Source organism: Lynx canadensis, chromosome B1 (assembly GCF_007474595.2).
Source record: "Lynx canadensis isolate LIC74 chromosome B1, mLynCan4.pri.v2, whole genome shotgun sequence".
NCBI classification, from domain to species: Eukaryota; Metazoa; Chordata; class Mammalia; order Carnivora; family Felidae; genus Lynx; species Lynx canadensis.
In genome coordinates, this window is record NC_044306.2 from 148,944,548 (window position 1) to 148,953,380 (window position 8,833).

Below are 8,833 nucleotides of genomic sequence, written 5' to 3' on the forward strand. Positions count from 1 at the left end.
CAGAGAAGGACTTATCCCACTATTGTTACCCAGCAGGCAAGGGGATAGGGATGTCACCCCTAAAACCTTAAGGGACCAAATTCTTCCAAAAATCTGAATGAGCTTAGAAGTAGATTCTCTGCCAGAACCTCAAGATAAGAGCCAGGCTGGCTGACCCTTTGGTTTCCACATTGTGAAATTGGAGCAGAGGAATTAGCTGAGCCTACCGGACTTCTGAGTTATGGAACTGTGAGATAATACCCTTGTGTTGTAAACCACTCAGTTTGGGGTAACTTGTTACAGTGGTGTGGAAAGCCAGTACAGGCCCCTGTTTTAGTCTAGATGTTTCCTTAGAGAGGCCTTTCCCGAGTATGTCTTCTAAAGTAGACTACCTCAACCCTGCCCCACCTGCTCTTGGTCACACAACTTTGTTTATTTCCTTCATTGTATGTATCGCAAACGGTGATATTATTATTATTATTATTATTATTTTGTTTATCTTATTTTTCTTATCTGTGTTCCTCACTAGAATTTAATCTCTGGGAAGGCAGGGCCCGGCTGCTTATGGTCATCTGTATCTTTGCATCAAGTGTACAACGTATAAGACACATATTAGATCTGCAACATACATTTGTTGAAAAGTAGTTTTTGATATAATAGTAGATGGGGTAACCCCAAATGAGATGTAGAGACTTTATGGTAAGCCATGGTATATCAATATGATAAAATATTACCTAACTACTTCAGAGGTTAACATGTGCTCTGTATCAATTTTTGGAAACTGGTGTTAAAATGTGCCAGTGACAAAAAAGAACACAAAGTAATTTGCGCAGAAGTATGATCATATAAAATGCATTTATGTATGCTTTTAAAGATTAGAAATTAATTTTGGAAATAAAGTTTAGGTTTTTTTTTTGTTTTTTTTTTTTACGTTTATTTATCTTTCAGACAGAGAGAGACAGAGCATGAACAGGGGAGGGGCAGAGGGAGAGGGAGACACAGAATCCGAAACAGGCTCCAGGCTCTGAGCTGTCAGCCCAGAGCCCGACGCGGGGCTCGAACTCACGGACCGCGAGATCATGACCTGAGCCGAAGTCGGCCGCCCAACCGACCAAGCCACCCAGGCGCCCCTAAAGTTTAGTATTCTTAATTCTACACTTAATACTCAACATTTGCTTGACCTATAATAATATGCAAAATGTAGGACCATTATTTAATTCTTAATCTACAAAATAGTTTCAGGATTAAGATTCTGAAAGGGAAGGGATAAGCATGCATTGTTTGCAGTGATAATTGGTCTTTATTTTTTAATAATGACTCTTAATTGTCTTTAATTTATTATGAATATATAAACTGTGAAAGATAATATAACAAACATATGCATTCTATTACTTGGTTTAAGAAATAGAGCGTTACAAATACACTTGTAATTGCTTATATACTCCTTAACATTACTAAGCATATCTTTAAACTTTTACTGATAATAGTTCTTTTCTTTTTTCTTTTTTTCTTTTGGACGTCTGATCTTATTTATTCATTACTTGTAGAAAATCTTATTTTGACTGGACTCAGACTTAAAGGTAGAGGCTCTCAGAGAGGACAGCCTCCATCTCTTAGCAATCTATCTGTTCCTGGCACTGTTCTTTGGCCTCCTTTCTCTCAGCCAAAAGTTTAGCATATTCTGCAGCCTCTTCCTTATCTTTCTTGGTACGTTGTTTCTTCAGAGCAGTATACCGATGTTTGTGTTGGAGGACGCATGGAGTAACAAGACCCTGAATCTTGCGTGCTTTGGTCCTAGATGTCTTACCTTCATTACTTAGGGGCTTTCTCACAACATACTGGTGGACATCATCTTCTTCAGAGAGACTGAAATGGTTGCAGATTCCACTAGCAATTTTGGGCCCCAGGCGATGAGGCACAGTAGGATCAGTGAATCCAGAAATATTCTTCTCCCCTTTTTTTTTACAGTGACCAAATTGAGAACACGGAGATTGGCATCCATAACGCCCTTTCTTTCTCTAGTCCTCCTTGGTCTGTAGCAGGAATGCCCCTTACTCAGCAGCAGCAGCTGGACACAGCCATGGGTCAAAACATGGGGAAGCCTTGTTTGTCATTGCCACCACTGATTTGGACCATGTAACCTTTCCATTCTTCACCCAGGGCATCAACAGCAACGTCTCTGGCCATAAGCTTATCGTAAAAGGTATGAAGTTTGCACTTCAGTGAATTTATGGCGGCCAGTAGCTGGGAAAGAGTTGTTCGGCTTCATCCTAAAGCAGCTTACTTCCTCCATGACACTATGGAAAAGAGCTGCTAATCGTCCTTGATAAGTTGCATCTGCGCTTGTAGAGTTGGAAAGAGAGTGCTCTACAGGAGTTTTGGGAAGTCCAGAGCAACCCAGCCAGGATCATCTTGTGGGGACGAATAGATTGCAGTCAGATAAAAGGTTTTAGCTCACTTTAGAAAATTCCCTCTTTAATCTTTGTGAATAACTATGTACAACAGATTTGTGGAACTCTGAGTGAGTGTAGGGTGTTTTGGGACTTTCAGGATACTCAAAGTTAAACTGGTTGCAATTATATATTCATTATACTGTGTATATATACACACGCATAAAGAATTTTCCACTTTTGAATGCTTTATTTTGCTTCACTTCTCTTGGAGATAATTTTTGTTGGCTTGTCTCAGCAGAAGATCTTTCCTCTGGTGCTAGTAAGATCTCCTCTCAGTTTAGTTTTCTGGGTTGATTCAAAAGTTACTTTTGTATTGTTTAGTGTCTCAGAGATACAGAAGGTAAAGATATAATACATATAGATAAGGTATAAAGGCCATGTTCCTGATGACCCTGTAACATATTTTAGATGTTGTGTTTTTGGAGCTGATTTGGACAGTCCTATTAATTACCAAATCTTATTTTTCATATAAAGTTCAAGGACAAATGGGAACACTAAATTGTTACACTACATGCAGAATTTAATCCATTAAAAGGAGAATCAGAGTTCAGCTACATCTTGGATTTAAAGCCAAGAAGGCTATTAAAAAATATCATCATCCCTTTTAAGTGTTTAAGTGGCCAGATGCCAGGATATCAAGGATCTTTTTATATTATGAAAGACTTTCAAGGGGAGAAATCACATGACATTAAAGATAGAGGCTGAAGAGAGATTGATTTCTTAAGATAAGTATTCATACTATCCTTACGGATGACATGGGGAATTACATTGTGTGTGATAGGATGTTATATGAATTAACTTGAACTGAAGTGCTCTAACCAAAATGTGCCTATTAATGGATTGGTGTTAGCTTACAGGTGAGACTTTAGATGTATGCCAAAGAAGTCTGTCTTCAGCACTAACCCATTGAATATTTTTCTTAACAACTTAAGTAAGGATTCTGATGGCATGTGTATCAAGTTTGTAGATGCTGTGAAGCTGAGAGAATTAACTAAATCTGGACTTAAAAAGAATCTAATAGGTGGTAATGTTAGTCTGAGTTTAGCAAGATAAAACTTAGGGACCAATGCTAAATCTCATACGCAAATTCCAACTGTTTAAGTATTAAATGTGGGGAAGTTATTGCCTTATAGAAGCATTTATTTTTTAAAAGGGGAGTTTGGTTGACTGTAGAATTGTTTGAAGCCAATAGGGTAACATAGCTGCCAAAAGAGAGATACTGTTATCCTAAGTGGCATTTATTGAAAAATATTGCAGTCCTGCTACTTTATACTAGGTCAGATGGCAGTTGGACTATTGCATATATTGACACTATGGAGCCTGTTCAGAAAAGAGACTAATACTGCTAGAGGACTTAACTAGAGTTTTCAACTCCCTATGAAAATGTTCTCCATTCATCCTTTATTCAATCAGTATATCTTAGGTATTCTTGTGCTTTGATCTTGGAAACAGAAATGAGCAACAAGACAATGCCCTTCTCAAGGAGCTTTTATTCTAATGAGGAGGAGACAGATACTACATAAACTAAATAAGAAATCCAAACTATGATAAATACTATGAAGAAAATAAAACAAGGTAATATGACAGTGACTGGGTTCGGGTGATTAGCAATGAGGGAAATTCTCTCCGGGGCACTGACCTTTGACTTGAGACTTGAATGATGATGAGGGGACAGCCATGCAAAGATATGAAAAGCATTTCATACAGAGGGATTTAAAAGAACAAAGGCCCTGAGTGTAAGTAGCTGGAGAGTGATGAGGGAAAGGGAGAATTGTGGGAAATCAGGTAAAATAATGAGTTTGCATTTATTCTAAATGTAATGAGAAGCCAGTAGAGGGTTTTGAGTCAGATATGATCTGACCGATCTTTTGAAAGATCACTGTCTGCTGAGTGGACAATGAGTCATGGGGGTAAGACTGGATGTAGAGAAGAGTTTGGAGCAGTGAATAGTTTAATGCATTATAAACATAAACCATTTTTTTCCTACTAATTATTGCTTCCAAATCACCATAATTAATTTTTTCTTTGCCTTCCCCTGACAATATTTTAAGAAGATGCAGTAATTTTGGAAATTTTCCATCATTAAATGTTTAATTTATTTTCTGAACCTAAAACAGGTCTAAAGAGTAGCTTATTAAAAAAAAGAAAGTCGGGGCACCTGTGTGGCTCAGTCAGTTAAGCGTACGACTTTGGCTCAGGTCATGATCTCAGTCTGTGAATTCAAGCCCCACGTTGGGCTCTGTGCTGACAGCTCAGAGCCTGCAGCCTGCTTCGGATTCTGTGTCTTCCTCTCTCTCTGCCCCTCCCCTCATTTGCACTCTGTCTCTGTCTCTCTCTCACTCTCAAAAATAAATACACATAAAAAAAAGTCAATTTCAGTGTAAAAACTTATATCTCAACCTCACTTTCTCCAACATCCAATCTGAAACAAGATGAAGTAACAGAGACCAGATTTACCCTCCCACCTGAAACAACTAAAGAACCTGACAAACTTATGAAACGATTTTTAAGAGATCAGACATTAGGCAACAAAGGGCAATGATCTCTGAGAGACAGAAAACAAATGTGAAGTCCTCTGCAATTTCCCCAGCTTGAGAGAGTTTCCAGGCCCTGGCCTCACTGACAAAATATGCCAAACATATAAAGAAAAAAATCATACTAATTCTACACTTAACACCTCCAGCAAATTGGAGAGGAAAAGATACTTCTAGATTTATCCTATTCAGGATGATCCTGAAAACAAAACCAGGCAAAGACATAAGAAAATAATAATTTCAGACCAATATCCTTTATGAACATAAATACAAAAATTCAAAGCAAAATTTTTGTAAATCGAATCCATCCATTTATAAAAAGATATTACATCATGAGTAAGTTGGGTTTTCCCCAGAAACGCAAGGTTAGCTTAACATTTAAAATCATTATAAGTCACTGTATTAACAAACATAAAAAAAGGAAAATCATATGGTCATCTCAATAATCAGAGAAAAGGCATTTGAAAAAATGCCATCTCCATTTCTGAAAAAAAAATCTCAGCAAACTACGAACAGGAGGGAACTTCCTCAACTTGATAAAGAACATTCAAGGAAAACCTAACATCATACTTAAAAACTGAATTCTGAAGATGTGAATATTTTTTCTACAAATCTGTCTTGTCTTTTCCCAAATGTCAACTTCAGTAGTTATAGAACATTTGGTTCATATGAAACATATCCCTAATCTGAACATCACTAACATCTCCAATTTTACCAATCTTATACCAGCCACAGTATCTCACACATGAAGTACTCAAATACCTTCACAAAAGCAACATTGCTATGTAAGCAACATGAAGACAGTACTTTTGTCCAAGTATCTAGAACAGTATCTGGCACATAGTAGGTACTCAACTAGTTGACAGAGTAGAATTATAATAAAATATCACTCTGCACCTCTACCTATATAACACTTATATTTTTTCATTTTTTTCTTTGATTTTCAATTCCTATTATTCTGCCTTCTCCCCCCTACCTTTTTTTTTTTTAATTTAAATTTTAGTTAACATACAGTGCAATATTGGTGTCAGGAGAGTAGAATTCAGTGATTCATCACTAATATAAAACACCCAGTGCTCCTCACAACAAGTGCTCTCCTTAGTACCCATCACCCCTATAGCCCATCTCCTACCCATTTCCCTCTGTCAACCCATAGTTTGTTCTCTATCATTAAGAGTCTCTTGGAGTTTGTTCCCCTCTCTTCTTTTCTCCCCCACTTCCCATATGTTCATCTGTTTTGTTTTTTAAATTCCACATACGAATGAAATCCTATGGTATTTGTCTTTCTCTGATTTACTTATCTCACTCAGCATAATACTTTCTAGCTCCATCTATGCCATTGCAAATGGCAAGATTTCACTCTTTCTGATAGCCGAGTAATATTCCACTCTATGTATGTATATATACACATACCACATCTTCCTTATCCATTCATCAGTCAATGGACATTTGGGCTCTTTCCATGGTTTGGCCATTGTTGATAAAGATGTGAATTTTTTTAACAGCTTTTTTGATATTTAATAGATATACAATGAAATGCACACCTTTAAACTGTATAATAAATTTTGACGTGTGTATAGTCAGGATTTGTAACCACATTAAGATAATGAACATATCCATCCTCTCCAAAAGTTTCCCCAGGCACCCTTGTAATCTTTCCCTTCCTCCCTTCTCTCCCTGTCCCTACCTTCCTAGGCAATCATTGATCTGGTTTCTGTCACTGTAGGTTTGCTTTCATTTTCTAGAATTATTTATATTAAAAGAATCATTTTTATAAAATTAAAATTTTAATATAATTATTTAAATTGAATAAGGTAATAATTAGTTAATACAGTACACAATTTAATATAAATATATCAAAATATAATTTCAAAATAATATTTAAAATACATGACTTTATATTTTTGTAATGTGTATTTCAATTATATATATATATATACATGTAATATATGGAATCATACTGTATGTACTCTTTTTAAAGTATTTTGTCTGGCTTCTTTAACTCAGAATAATTATTTTGAGATTCATCCATGTTGTGTGTGTTAACAGTTCATTCGCTTTTATTGCTGAATAACATGCCACAATTGGTTCATCCAATTTGTTTATGGATATTTAGGTTGCTTCCAGTTTCAGGCTATTTCAAAAAATTTTTTTAATGTTTTTAAATTTATTTCTGAGACAGAGAGAGACAGAGCATGAGCAGGGGAGGGGCAGAGAGAGAGGGAGACACAGAATCTGAAGCAGGCTCCAGGCTCCGAGCTGTCAGCACAGAGCCTGATGTGGGGCTCAAACTCACAGACTGCGAGATCATGACCTGAGCCAAAGTCGGACGCTCAACTGACTGAGCCACCTAGGTGCCCCAAGTTTCAGGCTATTTTAAATAAAGCTAACACTTCTTCTGAGTGTTGTCTTCCTCCCTCAAGTCAGAAAAACTCTGGATGTATTCTTTTTCTTTTCCAGCTTTATTGAGAAATAACTGGCATATAACTGTTTAAGGTGTACAATGTGATGATTTGATACATATATATTGTGAAATGGTTACCACAGGAAAGTTAGTTAACATATCCTTCACCTCATATAATTACCATTTTGTTGTTGTTGTTACGGTGAGAACATTAAAGTTCTCTTATAGCAACTTTTAAGTGTACAATACAATGTTAGTAACTATAGTCACCATGCTATACCTTATATCCCCGGAGCTGATACATCTTATAACTGGAAATTTGTACCTTTTGACCAACCTCTTCCCATTTCTCCCATCCCTCAGCCCCTGGCAACCACTAATTCTGCTCTCTGTTTCTGTGAGTTCAATGTTTTTAAATTCTACATGAGTGAGATCATAAAGTATTTGTTTTTGTCTCTCTGACTTAATTTCATTTAGCAAAATGCCCTTAAGGTCCACCCATGTTGTCACAAATAGCAGAATTTCTCTCCGTTTTATGGCTGAAAAATATTCCATCATATATATCACATTTTATTTATTCATTCATGTGTTTATGGACACTTAGGTTATTTCCATGTCTTGGCTATTGTGAGTAATGCTTCAGTGAACACAGGTGTGCAGGTATCTCTTTGAAATAGTGGTTTAATTTCCTTTGGATATTCTTTTGGATGTTACCCAGAAGTGGGATTGCTGGATCATATGGTAGTTCTATTTTTAATTTTTTGAACAACATTCGTACTGTCTTCCACAGTGGCTGTACCAATTTATATTCTAAGCAACAGTGCACCAGGGTTCTCTTTTCTCCACATCCTCACCAGCATTTGTTATCTCTTGTGTTATTATAATAGCCATTTTAACAGATATGAGGTGATATCTTATTGTGGTTTTGATTTGCATTTCCTTGGTCATTAGTGATGTTCAACACCTTTCATGTGCGTATTAACCATTTAAATGCCTTCCTTGGAGAAATGTCTGTACAAGTCCTCTGCCCATTTTAAAATCAGATTGTTTGGCTTCTTTGCTATGTAGTTGTATGAGTTCTTTATATATTCTATATGTTAATTTCTTATCAGATATGTGGTTTCTCCCACTCTGTAATTGCATTTTAATTTTGTTGATTATTTCTTTTGCTGTGCAGAAGATTTTAGTTTGATGTGGTTTTAGTTGTTGTTTTTGCTTTTGGTCTCATATCCAAAAAATCATAGTTGAGACCAATGTCAAGGAGCTTTTTCACTATGCTTTCATCTAGGAGTTAGTCAGGTCTTATGGTTATGTTCTTAATCTGTTTTAAGTTAATTTTTATGAATGGTGGAAGATAGGGGTCCAATTTCGTTCTTTTACATGTGAATTTCCAGTTTTCCCAAAACCATTTATAGAAGAGACTCTTCTTTCACCATTGAATATTCTTGTCTCCCTTGTCAAAT

General features: G+C 36.3%; 1 pseudogene; it reads right to left on the bottom strand.

Annotated features, from left to right (window-relative positions):
- Positions 1-1,516: 1,516 nt before the first annotated feature.
- Positions 1,517-2,399, bottom strand: LOC115513052 (annotated as a pseudogene).
- Positions 2,400-8,833: the final 6,434 nt, after the last annotated feature.